A 16,414-nucleotide genomic window follows, 5' to 3' on the forward strand; every position below is an offset into this window, starting at 1 on the left:
AGATAAAAGGAAGCAGCCCAGGCCAGTTTGGGGGGGGGGGGAGGGGGAAGGGGGAAAGCTGGAAGAAGGTTATCAGGGAATGGAAGCAAAATAAGGTAAAGGGAAGAAAATAACCCATATGTGGGGGAGGGGATGTTGTGGATGGAAAACCATATTAAATGAGCTCAGAGAAAAGTAGACAGAAGCTGGAGTGAGGGGGAAATGCAAACTTGAAGGGAAACAGTCACCACAAAACTAGTTGAGGGGAAAGAGATGAGGAGGGTGGAGTTAAATATAAACAGCAGCGCTTTAAAGTGTGACAGATTTTTTTAGGAAGCATAGAGAACAAGAGGGAAAGGAAAAGAGAGAGGAAAAAAAACAGGCGTGCTAACAAACGGTGACCTGAATCCGTTGTCGGCAGTGAGTGTTTGTGAGTGGGGGGGTTGGAGTAGAATGCAGTGTCCTTTCTAGGCAGATTTGGTCTAGCATAGCATTGCAGCAGCATAGTAGCTAAGGGATTTGGACTAGATCCAGTTACTGTAAATAGGCAACAATCTGATATGAGCAGGAGCTCATTTTATATCTAAGGTTTCATGAGCTCAGCAACTTTCTCTATGATATGAGCTAAGAGTTCCCACCTCCAGAAAATAATCCAGCCGGTGACCCTATATAATCTATGATGCCTGTGCAATATATTTGGCTTTGCAGGGAGATGAGTCAGTAACTGATGGGGAAACTGAAGAGCTTGCCTAGTAGGTGATGACTTTAATATTTAGAGTCCCATCATTTGACTTGGAAAGCTTGAGGTAAAACTGAGAACTGATTTTTCTCTCTCATGAATACAGCAATACTCCTAGCAACCTGTTTTGCAGCAATTGTGTAAAAAAAGATTTAAATAATTAATATTGTAGTACTATGTAGACTGTGGTAATGCTGACAGTGTGCTAAGCACTTTCCAAACATACAGGAGTTTGGGTGTGGGAGAGGGTTCTGGGGTGCGAGCTCCGGGTGGTGCTTACCTCAGGCAGCTTCCAGAAGTGACCGGCATTTCTCTCCGGCTCCTAGGCGGAGGTGCGGCCAGGCGGTTCTTTGCGCTTCCCCCATTCCTGGACAATGGGCACTGCAGCACTGGTGCTTGGGGTGGGAGCAGCATGTGGAGCCCCTATGGCCGCACCTCTGCCTAGGAACTGGAGGGAAATGCCGGTCGCTTCCAGGAGCTGCACAGAGCCAGGACAGGCAGGGAGCCTGCCTTAGCCTGGCTGCGCCACCAACTGGACTTTTAATGGCCCAGTCAGCGAGGGTCAGACCCTCAGAACTTGGCTGAACAGTGTCTGTGTAAGATAGTCATGCTGCTGTGACTAAACGGAAACTCGGGCCCTATAGGGTGTAGATAGCAGTAGTAGCTTCTGCCAGGCAAGCTGGAGAGAAGCATAGGGTTGGCTTTTTAGCAATGGAAGCTGTGTGATGTCTTTTGTTACCTGGAAGCCTCTTACACAAATATAAAATGGAATGGTAAGGATTAAGTATGCTTTTAAATCATCAAATAGCACTTAGTGAATGTGCACTAACTACCTAAGAATTAATAACTGAGGGCCAAATATTCAAACAGTGAAGCTGACTTGTGCCTGCATAAGGTACATAGGAACACGTACATTCACATGCAGGTGAAATTATCCATTTGAATAAGCAATTCCAACTTTACACACAAATAATGATTTTGCATGTGCAAATGCCAGTGTATACAACGAAGAAGTGCATGTGGCAGTACTTGCACATGCAAACTCCACATTTTTGTGTTCAGTTGAATACTTGTACCCACATTTGTGTGTGTGTGTGTTTGTACACACCTGCAAACACAAGTCAGCCACTATGGTTTGAATATTTTGGAAAATGGACACAAATCAGAAAATGTGTTAAGAACTAGGCATTTAGGGTGAATTTAGCAAAAAGGTAATTTATGATGTTTCTGAATGTTCTAATTTCTGTACATTGTCCAGTGGCAAAACATCAGTTCAGCCAGTGGTTACAGCTCTGTAGATTAGCATCCTGCTCACAAGCTCCAATCTGGCTATACAGAGAAAAGGTAAGTCAAAAACCCAGTGAAAATAACAAAAAGCAGAAGAAGTTGTTAATGCAAGTACAGGTCTGAGAAACAACAAAATTGAAATTAACCAGGCAAATTCCAATTTCTGGATTCAAACAAAATGAATAAAAAGAAGCAAAAACAAAATGCAAGTGTGTAAAAGTAATTATCAGAGTTGTCTAATGACGTAATATTACTCAAGAGTGCTGTGTGCATTTGCATTTAGTATATGAACATTTGGCTTGTCAGTGATTCCTACTTACTTGTTGGAATGTGACGTTCTAACAATATTCTCTTTTTTGGGAGATTTTTCTACAAAGCCTATGCTCCCTTCAGGATTCTGATAATTTATTTCATTATAAACTGTTGATGATGGAATGTCTTGCTGATTTAGCCCTTTATTTGGCAAGCAGCCTGCCCTGTATTTCTTTAATTTAGGAAGGAAGGAAGGAAGGAAGGAAGGAAGGAAAAACACAGGGCTCTCTGAGTCACATACTACAGAAAGGTCATTTCTAAAACCTTTTCTGATTTAACTTCTTCAACCTTTGCCATTATACAGCTTCTGTTTTCCTGATAATAGAGGACTCTCACTGGTGAGGAGAAAGCAGCTTCTGAAATACAGGTGACAAGAGCTCTTTAAGAACTACCATTGCAGCGCTCTATACCAAATAATGGCATATGATATTGTACACTCGCTACTGAATTAGGGTTACCATATTTCAACAAGCAAAAAAGAGGACGGGAGGAGCCCCGCCCTAGCCCCGCCCCCCCAGAACCCCCAACCCTCCCCCCGTTCCTTGTCCCCTGACTGCCCCTCCTGGGACCCCTGCCCCTAACTGCCCCCCCGGGACTCCACTCCCTATCTAAGCCTCCTTGCCTCTTGTCCCCTGACTGCCCCAACCCTTATCCACACCCCACCCCCAGACAGACCCCTGGGACTCCCACGCCCCATCCAACCACTCCCCACCCCCTGACAGCCCCCCCCAGAACTCCCAACCCATCTAAACCCCTCTGCTCCCTGTCCCCTGACTGCTCCGATCCCTCTCCACACTCCTGCCCCCTGACAGCCCCCCCAGAACTCCCAACCCATCTAAACCCCTCTGCTCCCTGTCCCCTGACTGCTCCGATCCCTCTCCCCACTCCTGCCCCCTGACAGCTCCCCCCCAGAACTCCCAGCCCCCTACCCCCCGCTCCTTGTCCCCTGACTGCCCCCTCCTGGGACCCCTGCTCCTAACTGCCCTCCAGAACCCCACCCCCTACCTAAGACTCCCTGTTCCTTGTCCCCTAACTGCCCCCTCCTAAGACCCCCCCCCAACTGCCCCCCAGGACCCTACCCCCTACCTGTACCCTGACTGCCCAAAACTTTCTCCACTCCCCTCCAAAAGCCCCCCCCCGTTTCTTGACTGCCCCCTCCAGAACCTCCCTGTCCCTTCTCCTGCCCCCCCTTACCCTGCTGCTCAGAACAGGGTGTTGGGCTCTGTGCCAGCCGGACACATGGCTGAGCTCCCCTGCACAACACAAAACCCGGTCCCTGGCCCTGCACAGGGCTGCCGGAGCGGGCTGCAGGAGGAGGAGCTGCCGGCGGCTCAGAATGCAGGGAGGGGGGGGGTGGGAGGAGGAAGCTGCTCCGGAGTCCAGCCCGGGACTTTCCTGCAGCCCTCCCAGCCGCTCGCTCTGCCGGGGGAGGGGGAAATCCCAGACATTGTGAGTGCTTTACAAATTCCCCCCGGACGCTATTTTTAGCACACAAAAGGAGGACATGTCCGGGTAAATCCGGACGAATGGTAACCCTAACTGAATGTTTCCAATTAAACGCAGTTGACTTGAATTTGGCCCTGCAGCAATACAGTATGATAGTCCCTGGGAAGCTTTTCCTAATTGTTAAAAATAACACATTCTTAGCTGCATGGTAGAGCACTTCCAGAATTAAAACACATTAAAAATTCATATCCTAAAAGGCCAGAAAAGGAAAGCTGACCAGTAGTAGGAATTTAATAACATTAAAGTAAAATGGTACCTTTGATGAGAGATCTCATTGCATTGCAAAATCTGTGAAGAAAGAGACATTAGAAACCAAGTATAGTAAATACTGCTGGAAAAGAAGAGCTTGCATTGTAGACTGGGAATCAGTGCCAACAGCATATTGTACAGCAGCTAAACCTGATGCTGATTTTCTATTTCAGGGGAAATGCTGGATCTAATTTCTTTAACTCTTTTACGGCTAACACAAGGACTTCTAGAACTGTAAATGCTCCTCCCCTTCTCAGCGTTCATTTCCTAAGGTCTGATTCTGCTCCCACTAAAATCAGTGGCCAAACTCTCATTGATTTCACTGGGAGCAGCAGGAGCAAGCCTCCCAGCACTCATTCCTTTTGCATTAAATTTGACCCGAATGGAGGTGTTATGAGCTTTCTCGTAGCTCCTTGAATTTACCCATCAGGTTACAAACTGCAGAAGTTTAAGATTTTAAAATGGACAATTACGGAGCAGGCCACCCTGTCTAAAGAGCATTTACATTTAGGGGCATCATTCCTATGGATAGAACAGGACATTGATTAGCCCCAATATGTGACTTGTTACATTTAGTTTATTTTGTTTATGTTGCACCATAGTCAGTTTGTGTACATACTTGGCATTATCCCATGGCATTATCTGCAACATACCACATGGAGCTCCATGTTTCTTCAGGAGTACTGGAGCACTGATTGTATCTAAAATAATCTCCTCTCCATCCTGGGTCTAGGCATAATTAGCCACATTAATTAAGAAGTTTCAGTCTTAAATGAGAATGTGCTGGGTTCTGTTGATTGGTCATCACTTTAGCATTGCTTACCAATAAGTTTTCTCTATCAACATTTATTTTTTAGGACACCTTTTTTTATGGAAAGTGCTGACATGCATATTTACCATAGGAGTTGGTATGGGCTATCTTAGATGAATGCACATTTTAGAAAAATAACTAATTTTAGAAAGACAGTAAATATCATCCACCAGACAGACCATAAATGGCGCCTTTCGGGCTGTGTTCTGTTTGTATAAAGCTTTCATAATTTAGGGACCTGATAGACTGTGACTGCAGTATGTAGTAAGGATATATATGGAAAAAACTCTATACAATTTCTTTTGATCAAAAGTTTCCCCACTAGCATAAGGGTTTGTTTTTGTTTTTAATTAAAGTGACTCAACAGTTGTAATGGAAAAAAAATTAATAAACCTTAAACCAGAACTGGTGCCCACACAATTCTTTTAAAATGACATGCTATTTTTGAATTATACCTCTGAAAAGATTTCTAAAGCCCCAGATCCTGCAGTTGGAACCATCTAGACAGAACTTTTTGCCCTGTAGTACCCTCAGTGACTTCAATCGTTTTTGCACAGGTGTAAGGATCCAAGTGCAATGGAGCCCTTATATTGTAAGCTTTATGGAACAGGACTATGTATTGTGATTTTGCCTAGAGAGCACTGGATCCCAATCCTGACTGGGACCTTTAGGTGCTACTGGAATATAAATGAAATTAATAATAATAACAACAACAGAGAAAGATATTTTAGCTGCACAGATTTTAAAGAAGTTTTGTAACTTAGAAATGGCCAGATGGATTTTTCTCAAATTTTGTTTGGAAAAAAATATTCTTGGGCGTAGACCTCATATACCTCCTTTTACTTGTAATGGGTTATTATCCCTGGAAACACTCTCCTCTACCTGGATTCTAATTACAGTTTTGGGCTATTTTCAGATGTTTTTACTCCAGAGGTATAATTAAATGTTAGCTCCACACACACTGCTGTATACGCAAGAAAACCATCCTGCTGAAAATATCCATCCATTTCATTTGCAATTTACAATGGGGTTGAATAAAAGTGCTGGGTAGGTCCTTAGAATTATTTCTGATCATCTGTATCCAGTGGCTGTCCTTTTCTGATCAGAATCACTTTCTCCATCCCTGAGCAAATTCAAAAGCAGTCTATCGGAAATGGGCCATTGGCTGAATTTCAAGATCTCTAGCTGCACACTAGTAGCTAGCAAAAATTGCACCAACCTTCCCAATGATAATGAGGCCAGATTCCCAAAACAAAAGTATTATCTATCTGACATTTCCTGCCTTGATGCTGAAAGCAAGAACTGAGTTGACCAAAACATTGCTAATGAGGAGATACTTTGCCAAGATGCCATGTCATATTAGGATGGCAGAGCTTTATACACTGTTGCATTACTGTACCTCGTTTTTTTTCAAGCCCAAGTCCAATTTACTGAAATGAAAGTCATTTATATAAAATGCCAAGGCTAAATATAAACAGTAGCTGCTGAAAGTTCTGGTTGCCCAAATACTGTTGCTGTATTTAGCGCTTGTGACTGAGAGTGTGGGAAAGGGCAGATATTCTGGAATGCTTTATAAATTTGCATGATGGGACAAATAATCTCTGACTGAGGTACAATATGATCAGATAAGTCACACAGGCATATGCAATGCTCTGTGTTTTCTTCACTGGAGTTATGCTGATCTACATCGGCTGGTGATCTGCCTTTAATATTTGAGGAGTCATTAAACTAAATGAGGGCTTGTCTACACTGGCAATTTATAGCGCTGCAACTTTTTCACTCAGGGGTGTGAAAAAACACCCTCCTGAGCACAGCCAGTTTCAGCGCTGTAAAACACCAGTGTAGACAGTGCACCAGTGCTGGGAGCCACATTCCCAGCGCTGGTAGCTACGCCCCTTGTGGAGGTGGGTTTTTTAGAGCTCTGGGAGAACTCTCTCCCAGCGCTGCAATGCAACCACACAAGCTACGTTAAAGCGCTGCCAAAGCAGAGCTTTAGCATTGCCAGTGTAGACTAGCCCTGAGTCTTTTTATTTAATGCCCCACACCCTGCCCCCCCCCACACACACACACGCCTGCACACACATGCAGCCCAAGAATGCATTGCTGTTTGGTGATTATTATTTTTTTGTCTGTATTTTTATTGAAATGCTGTTTGCTTGTTTGTTTGTTTTTGCCCATTTACTAGGCCTTTATTTTACTATCAGTTTTGTTGCTGCACTATTTGTTTTTACTCTGTGGCTAGAACAATGAAGACAAATTTCTGATTTTTCTCTGTAATTGTTTTCTTACATATATTTCCTAAGAGAATGAATTATTTGCCTGGGTTCATCTGAGTCAGTGGGTAAAATGGTGAATTCTTTGGGTAACTGCCAGAGGGAAGTTTCGCAAGGAGATGTTTAGGTTAGCAGGAAGGAAATGCTACAAAATGAACCTCACTGAGTTTTCCGACCTCTCTGGCCATTCCTTGGGTTTCTCTAGGTAGATGATGATGCAGTATAGCCCACAATTGGACCTTGAGATCAATCCATCCTTTTAAATTCTTCCTTTCCTTTTTACATACACTTTGCCTTCTGTCCTGTGGCAAGTGTCCTGAGAGTGGTTCAAGTGCTAGAGTAGAAAATATGGACATGATTTCAGTTAGATCTACATTATGATGCTTCTCCCTTCATTTGCAAAAATCCAAAATATTATTGTTTCATCAATTTTTGAGGCCAGAAGGGACCACTATGATCATCAGACTTCCTGTCTGATTAGTATGACTTGGGTGAAATTTCATTTATAGGTTTCATTGCAGTGTTGGTTGAACATGAATTAATGAAGGTGGATAAAGGTAAATCCATGTAAACAGATAGGTAAAGTGTCCATCTACTATGCTATAAAACTAAAGGGCCAAATCGTGAGGTTTCAATGTAATAATTTCTACTCATTCCAACATAGGGTTACCATATTCAAACATTTAAAAAAGAGGACACTCCACGGGGGCCTGGTCCCACCCCCACCCCAACCCCACCCCTTCTCCGCCCCCATTCCAACCCCTTCCCCAAAGTCCCTGCCCCAACTCTGCCCCCTCCTCTAAGCACCCCACATTCCCCCTCCTCCCTCCCGCTCTGATCTTGGTTGGGGGTTGCTAAGTGCTTCCCTGCTCCCCACTCTCCCCGCAGACCCTGCAGCCTCTATGCCCTTGCCTGCCCTGCTCCTCCTCACCCTGCAGCCTCTGCACCGCCCCCGCCCCTGCAGCCTCTGTGCCTCCTGCTCCCCACTTGCCCTGCAGCCTCTGCGCCCCCCCAGCTCTGCAGCCTCTGCGCCCCCTGCTCCCCACTCGCCCTGCAGCCTCTGCGCCCCCTGCCTGCCCTGCCTCTGCACCCCCCCGCCCCTGCAGCCTCTGTGCCCCCTGCTCCCCACTCGCCCTGCAGCCTCTGCGCCCCCCCCAGCTCTGCAGCCTCTGCGCCCCCTGCTCCCCACTCGCCCTGCAGCCTCTGTGCCCCCTGCCTGCCCTGCTCCTCGTCGCCCTGCAGCCTCTGCACCCCCTGCCTGCTCTGCCTCTGCACCCCCCCACCCCTGCAGCCTCTGCACCCCCTGCCTGCTCTGCCTCTGCACCCCCCCACCCCTGCAGCCTCTGTGCCCCCTGCTCCCCACTCGCCCTGCAGCCTCTGTGCCCCCTGCCTGCCCTGCTCCTCCTCGCCCTGCAGCCTCTGCACCCCCTGCCTGCCCTGCCCCTGCAGCCTCTACACACACACATACCCCGCCTGCCCTGCTCCCCCGCCCCACTCACCCGGCAGACGGAGAAATGCAGGCTCCACATGGAATCAAACACTGCCGCGCTGCTCTGTGGGGGAGGAGGGAGAGGGGGAGGGACTCTGGCTGCTAGAGGCCCTAGTGGCTGCGAGTGGCTTTCAATCAGGCCAGGTGTCCAATCAGCCGCGCCGCACTCCGCATGAGGGGAAGGGGGAAATCCCGGACATTTCTACTTGATTAGAAATCTCCCCCCGGATGGCCATTTAACGCTGAAAAAGCCAGACATGTCCGGGGAAACCCGGACGGATGGTAACCCTATTCCAACAAGAGTTTTGTCTCATTATCCAGTATTAATAAATAATTGTAAGGAATATTTTAGTTCATCTCCTCAACTATTTACTTATATCTCTGGCAGGCTTTCCTACAGCACTTGTCACTGTGATGTCTAATTCTGAAAAAGCCATTTAGTTCCACAAAGCATTATCTAAAATGGATTTCCCAGTGAATTCTGCTCTTCAGCTTTCCAAGGCTCCAGGAATCTTTTCTAACATTATGTGTGTGTTGGCACCTCTTCTGTCAGGACAGGAAGGCTTTGGCACACTTTTCTGGTATGTTGTGAAGACAGCCAGGTTTTGGCTTAACCTTATCTCCTCCAGTAGCTTGTTCCAAAGTCACGTGCCCTTAATTGAAAATGTTTAGATCTAGACTGTGTAATCCTAGTGCATATTGGTGAGCACAAAGGACTACGTATGTGAGTTGGTGCTCACCAATGTGTCAGGACCTTCACGCTAGGCCTTCTTAGTGTCTCTGTCCCAAAGAGTGTAGGTGTCTAGGAGTCATGTGGATAGAAATGAGGTGGTCCCTATTGTAGCTGATTTACTGATGCCTTTGTAGAGAAAAATCAAAGTCTTAAATTCAGCACAAAAAAAGTATTTTGTATCTTTTCACTCTAGGAATAGGAATTTGTAGGTGGACATCGACAGCATCTCTGAATAGCTGAATCCTCCTCAGCATTAGAACAAGTAGAGCACAGAATGTTTTGGTTTGTTTTTGTTTTTTCTTAATGAGCAGCTATGGCAAGGAAAACACTCTCACTGAGCATTATCACCACAGGGTGGTAAAAGTTCAAAGACTGACATGTACACTCCAAATACTTTCATAGCCCAATCCAAGTACATGGACCAAACTCCAGGACTTCTATTCATTCCTTACAGGCTCTTTAACTGCTCCCATTACCACCACCTGCTTTAGCAGCTGTAGGAGACTCTGGGACCCACAGGGACAGTTCCCAGAGGCATACAGGGTGCCTTAGTACAGACATAGCCAGAATGTATCTGGGCACACTGCCAAGGCATCCCCTACTGCACCTTACCTAAGGGTGCACTGTGTGCTCCACCTTCCATTGACCCTTGTTAGGTCGCTTGTAAAGAAGGGAGAAGGGCCTAGAGCCCACCCCCTTTTAGAGGGGCTAGCACCAGAAGCAGATCCATGAGTCCTGCTCACTTGTGCTCTGAGTGTGCAAATGCTAGGATTGTAGCTCCCTCTCGTGCAGATGTGCACAGGAGAGCTCCTTGTGCCATTGCCCTGCTATTTTACACCCACAGCCTGGTCCCATCTGTTTAACATTTAGGTCCCAATTCTGAGCTATTTGCAAGCCCCTCTGTCTCTCTCTCTTATGCTGTAAAGAGACCTGAAAGCAACTAAATTCCCCCAGCGCCATAGGGCTGGCACAATGACTTTATGCTCTCCCTCTTGCTGGAGCAGGGGTATGTCCGGAGTAATGCTTAGAGACCAGATGTGTTTGTAAAAGGAGGTATGTCTGCACTCTGACTAGTCTGTATCTGCACAGCAGTCCACAGGGGGAAACTGCCCTAAGCTGGAGCAGGCTCTCCTCTGCTCTAATTTATACCAGGGACCAGACCCAGAGTTCAGAGGTGCAAAGCCAACTTAAAGTCACATTTGATCCCCGCCTGCCAAGATAGTGTAGCTCAAAACCAGGGCCTCTGCCCTATGTCACAGTTCTTCTCCACTGCACCACTAAAAAGATTTAAAATTACATCAAACTTCTAGGCATTTAAAAGACAATGATGATATTACATGAGATTGAAATGGAGCAGTGTTTTATAAAGTGCTCATGTTGTTGACAGACTTTCTTTTTGCAGGATCCCCTTGGAAACATGATAATTATGTCCCAGGGGCTATACCTAGTCAAATGAATTATAATTACATAGCTATAAAAGCATTAGTGAGATCAGAATAGCCCCATGACTGGTACTTATTCCATATTAGGGAAATATATTTGTGGTAGCTTGAGTTCAGTCATAACAATGCATTTATTTTACTTCTGACAAAAGCTTAATGGGCTTTTAAACTTTAACATGAATACTCCCAGGCTTAGGACTAACAGACAAGAATACTAATGAGTGCATGCTACAAGTCTTAAAGTTTGGTGCTTTAAACCAAAGCTGCCTGATCATTTCAAGCCACACAATACCAGAAATGTATACTGGCATGAGTGTCTGGCTTTTTTACTGCAAAGCCTCAGCAACTGCTATTAAACTGCTATTGCCAGTGAAACTACTGTCAGAGCATATTATGCCCCTAAATCAGCTTTTCTGTCTTTGGGTGTGTCTAGTCTACAGTGCAAAAAAGGTATGCTCTTCTTTGAGTGATTGCTCATATCGATTCCAATTAGGTGTGTGTGCACAGTCATCAGAAAGTTTTTCCCCTAGCAGCACCCGACGGGTTGGCTGTGGAGCCTCAGAAAGTGGCGCCTTCATGGCACTCAATATATGACCCTGCTGACCTGGCACCTCCACAGTTCCTTCTTACCCCCCGTGACAGTTGTTGGAACTGTGGTGTCTTGCTTCGCAAGCTCTCCACATGTTCCCTAGCTTCGTACTGTTCGTGTTCCATAGTTGATTAGTTTATAGTTAGTTCATAGCTAATGTAGTTCGAGTTAGTTATTTAGTTAGCTGATGGGTTGTGGGGGGGTTACCCTCCACCCTGACTGCTTTCTCCCTTGGGGACTTACATGCCTTAGTACCAGGGGTTCAAGTCCTGCAATAAGACCATGCCAACGGATGACCCCCATGACACTTGCTTAAAGTGTCTCGGGGAAATGCATCAGTTTGAAAAGTGCAGGATTTGTAAGGGCTTGTGCCCCCGAACCAAGAAGGAGCGGGATTTTAGACTGAAGCAGCTCCTTATGGAGGTGGCACTTAGACTGCATCCCACATCGGTGCAACAGGACCCAGCACCAAGTTCATCGGTGCGCAGTGCCCCAACGGTAGTTGCAGAAGCGGCACTGTGGAAGGACTCTGGTCAAGACCTGCAGCACCGCTGCTCCCCGGCACCGAAGCCGGTGGGAACAGCCCAGCACAGATCCCATTCACCAGCACAGAAGTGGCACCAGAAGCAGGGGAGGAGTGGTTCCCTGGCTTTGGGATCCACCCCCTCGGAGCCGGTTAATGGGGCGCGTCCCAGGAAGGAGCTCCCAGCAATGAAAACTTTGGAGCCTGCACCATCAACTTCGGCCCCACGAGGGGGACTGTCGAGTCCAGTGCAGTTGGACTCCCCGTGTCAGGTGGTGGAGGAGGTAGAACTGCCTTCTATCCTGGACACCTTTGAGGCTGCAAGAGAACTCATTGCGATGATGGCACCGAGGTCCCCGGCCCTTCACGCTAAGCCTCTGATACCGCAATGGGCGGCACTGTCCCGAGGAAAGCCGGCCATGATATGCTCCTCGACTCAGCCCGCAGAAGCAAGACACCACTCAGAGTCGCGGCACTGCTCGGAGTCCTGGCACCGCTCAGAGTTGCGGCACTGATCGGACTCACTGCGCCGGTCTGACTTGCGGCCCAGCTCAAGGTCCTGCCAGTGCTCCCACTCACAACACCGATCACCTTCGCGCAGTAGGTCAGCAGCCAGTTGTCCCGTCCCTAGGGATGCAGAGGAGTTGGCGGTTGCACCACCTCCTCTGGAACCCGCCCCTGTTCCTGAGCCAGACCCTGGAGCAGCTGGCACGGAACTCGAGGTGGGGCAGGAGGTCCCTGAGAACCAAGAGGGTCAGGAGGATCCAGTTCCCCCACTAGCATCCTTGTCCGCCTCCCCGGACGAGGCGATGGCAGGCACCTCTGCCTTGGGACCCTCCCCTATAGATAGCCAGGCCCACCAGGACCTCCAATGCAGGGTGGCACGGAATATGAACCTGCAAGGCGAGGAGGTGGTAGAGTCGAAGGACCCTATGGTGGACATCCTGGCACCAGAAGGGCCAACCAAGGTCACTCTACCCCTCATCAAAACTATACAAGCCAGTGCAAGGACCATTTGCCAGACCCCGGCCTCCAATCTTCCCACAACTAAGGGTGTGGAGAGGGAGTACTTTGTATCCTCCAAAGGGTATGAGTACCTGTTCACACACCCACAGCCTTGCTCATTAGTAGTGGCTGCTGTGAATGAAAAGGAAAGGCAAGGACAGCAAGCCCCAGCATCTAAGTCCAAGGACACCAAGTGCCTGGATTTATTCAGACGCAAACTATACTCCATGTGGGGCTTGCAACTCAGGATTGCCAACCAGCAGGCAATCCTGAGCAGATACAGTTTTAACTCCTGGAACTCAATGCTGAAGTTTAGGGAGCTGGTTCCAGCAGAGTCCAGGGAGGAGTTTGGGGCAATTGTTGAGGAGGGCAAGGCAGTGACACGGACCTCTTTACAGGCCTCACTGCTGCAGACTCAGCAGTGTGCATCTTGTCCTCAGGGATAGCTATGAGGCATAGCTCATGGCTGCAGACCTGGGGACTCCTGCCCGAGGTTCAACAAACTATGCAGGACCCACGGCCGGCTCTAGGATTTTTGCCGCCCCAAGCAAAAAAAAATTTAGCCGCCCCCCCCCCCACTTTTTTTTCGTGCCCCTCCTGCCCCCGGCCCCGCCCCAACTCCACCCCTTCCCCAAATCCCAGACCCACCTCCTCCTCCGGGCATGCCGCATTCCCCCCCCCATTGCTTCCTGCGGGCCCCCCGCAACCTCCCGCCCTAGCTCACCTCCGTTCCACCTGCTCCCCCTGGCACGCTGCCACTGCACTTCTCCCCCGTCCCTCTCAGCAGAGCAGCGGCGCGTTCAGAGCGGAGGTGAGCTAGGGTGGGAGGTGCAGGAAGTAAAGGGGGGGTAGAGGAACTGCTCACCTCTGCTCCACCACCGCCGCCTCCCCCAAGCGCCCCCCCCCCCGCTCGGCTTCTCCTCCCTCCCTCCTTCCCAGCCTTGCTGCGCGAAACAGCTGTTTTGCGCGCGGCAAGCCTGGGAGGGGCGGGGGTAAGCGGAGCGGCGGTGCATTCAGGGGAGCAGGCGGAGCGGAGGTGAGCTAGGGTGGGGGGCACAGGAAGTAACGGGGGTAGAGGAACCGCTCCCCCCTCCAGCTCACGTCCGCTCCACCACTGCTGCCTCCCCCGAGCGCCCACCGCTCGGCTTCTCCTCCCTCCCAGCCTTGCTGCGTGAAACAGCTGTTTCCTGCGTGGCAAGCCTGGGAGGGAGGGGGAGAAGCGAAGCAGCAGCAGCGCGCTCAGGGGAGCAGGTGGAGGCGAGCTGGGGCGGCGGGGGCACTTTTTCCCCATGCCCCGGAGTTGGCGCCTATGATGGCCGGCGCCAGAATGCCACCCCTAGAAATGTGCCGCTCCAAGCACCTGCTTGTTTTGCTGGTGCCTGGAGCCGGCCCTGGCAGGACCTACCCTTTGATGTGGTGGGTCTGTTTGCCAAACAGACGGACTCCAGGCTACATAGCCTCAAAGACTCCAAAGCAATAATGAAATCTTTGGGTATGCACACCCCGGCAACCCAATGAAAGCCCTATAAGCCCCAATTGCCGCAACAGCGGTCATATCCTCCTCGGCCGAGGTAGGAATGGCAAGCGCAAGCCCTCCCATCCCCCGTCCGAACAGGGCCAGGGCCCGACTAAGCTTTCATCAGGCTCAAAACAGACATTTTGAAGGTGCGCCCGAGGACGGAGCACCTGTCTCAATGCCGTATCCTTCCCCGTATTTTTTGAACCATCTATCCCACTTCTACTGTGCGTGGTCCCAAATAACATCAGACACGGTAGAAGTGGGATATTCTCTCCAATTCTGCTCCTACCCTCCTTCCCACCCCCATTCCCCGTCCCTCTTCAGGGACCCTACTTATGAGCAACTCCTTATCCTGGAGGTGCAATCACTCCTCGCCATGGGAGTGGTGGAGGAGGTTCCTCAGGGGTGGGGGATTTTATTCCCATTATTTCCTAATCCCCAAAGCTCAGGGGGGTCTCAGACCCATTCTAGATCTGCGAGGACTCAACAAGTTCATGGTGAAGTTGAAGTTCCGCATGGTCTCCCTCAGCACAATATCCCTTCTCTGGATCCGGGAGACTGGTTCGCTGTCCTCGACATGAAAGACGCATAGGAAATTCAGAAATAAAATTCCCACAGCAACATTAGTTGTGCTCCCTCGTATGTATATATAATACGGTCTCTCATTGCAGGATCACATTCTGCTATGTGCAATGTGGCATACTTTGGGGGAACGTTGAAGAGTTCTGTGATCTGTTACAGAGGGAGCGGGGTAAAGGTATGTCTCTGTCAACAAATGGTCCTTACCTTCTTGTACAAATGAAACACAAATTATATTATAACATTATTGAAATTAAGTATATGGAAATTAGCTGTCTTTTCTAATACACAAATACAGTGTACATTTTATTATGGGTTTTTTACCATTGTATTAAGGATAAATAAAACCAATTATTTTCTGAGCACATGCACCTCTCCACATTAAGCATTGAGTCCCATCTATCTGTTGTCGTCTTGAGGAGATGCTGGAAGGCTGTTATTCTTTGGTGTTTTCTGGGGCATCTGGTAGCCTTGCTACCCCTTCTGCCATTGAAGGAAAGGGAGGTCAAATGGTAGACAGGTCCATATACTTGCCAACAGTCTCAAACTGAAGTCAAGGGGAGCTGGTGGGTGCTTGGCCCTTCTAAAAATCAGGTCACTTATTCATTTTCCAAATGCTGCAAACACTTATACCATGCTTAACTCTACTGCTGTGAGCAATCTCTCTGAACTCAATGAAATTACTCACGGTAGTAAAAGTAAGCACCAGGGCTGGTTCCAGGCACCAGCTTGCCAAGCAGGTGCTTGGGGCGGCCACTCCGGAGAGGGGCAGCACGTCCAGCTATTCAGCGGCAATTCGGCAGACGGTCCCTCACTCCTACTTGGAGCGAAGGATCTCCCGCCGAATTGCAGCCCAGATCACGATCGCAGGGTTTTTTTTTGTTTTTTTTTTGCCACTTGGGGTGGCAAAAACCCTGGAGCCGGCCCTGGTAAGCACCCAGGTAAATCTTTGCAGGATCAGAGTACAAATATGGATTTAGGAGCCTAAGGCCTGGTCCCCACTAAGCCCCCACTTCGGACTAAGGTACACAAATTCAGCTACGTTAATAACGTAGCTGAATTCGAAGTACCTTAGTCCGAACTTACCGCAGGTCCAGACGCAGCAGGAAGGCTCCCCCGTCAATGCCGCGTACTCCTCTCGGCGAGCTGGAGTACCGGCGTCGACGGCAAGCTCTTCCGGGATCGATCCGGGATCGATTTATCGCGTCTTAACCAGACGCGATAAATCGATCCCAGAACATCGATTGCCTGCCGCCGGACCCTCCGGTAAGTGAAGACGTACCCTAACTTTTGGCTCCCATCTTTAACTATCTTTGCCATATTGTATATAACTTTCTCTGCCTACAGAGAGACTACTGTACAATAGTCATCTTGACCCA

General features: G+C 48.7%; 2 long non-coding RNA genes across 10 annotated transcripts in view; one reads left to right on the top strand and one right to left on the bottom strand.

The window, feature by feature from the left end:
* The window catches only part of LOC135972768 (uncharacterized), a 30,437-nt gene extending 23,530 nt beyond the window's left edge, over nucleotides 1-6,907 (bottom strand). Inside the window, exon 1 of the long non-coding RNA XR_010589273.1 lies at nucleotides 4,080-6,907. This is a non-coding gene — a long non-coding RNA (uncharacterized LOC135972768). The remainder of the gene's footprint in view (nucleotides 1-4,079) is intronic.
* The window catches only part of LOC103306265 (uncharacterized), a 65,598-nt gene continuing 49,221 nt past the window's right edge, over nucleotides 38-16,414 (top strand). For 2 of the 9 annotated variants that reach the window (XR_010589264.1, XR_010589267.1), the window contains exons 1-3: nucleotides 1,055-2,062; nucleotides 2,622-2,684; nucleotides 15,128-15,213. This is a non-coding gene — a long non-coding RNA (uncharacterized LOC103306265). Of the gene's footprint in view, nucleotides 96-1,053; nucleotides 2,063-2,621; nucleotides 2,685-15,127; nucleotides 15,214-16,414 lie in introns of those variants that run through there. The other 7 variants (XR_010589265.1, XR_010589268.1, XR_010589266.1 and 4 more) reach the window with 7 other exon arrangements.

This window comes from Chrysemys picta, chromosome 7 (genome assembly GCF_011386835.1).
Source record: "Chrysemys picta bellii isolate R12L10 chromosome 7, ASM1138683v2, whole genome shotgun sequence".
In the NCBI taxonomy this organism is placed as follows: domain Eukaryota; kingdom Metazoa; phylum Chordata; order Testudines; family Emydidae; genus Chrysemys; species Chrysemys picta.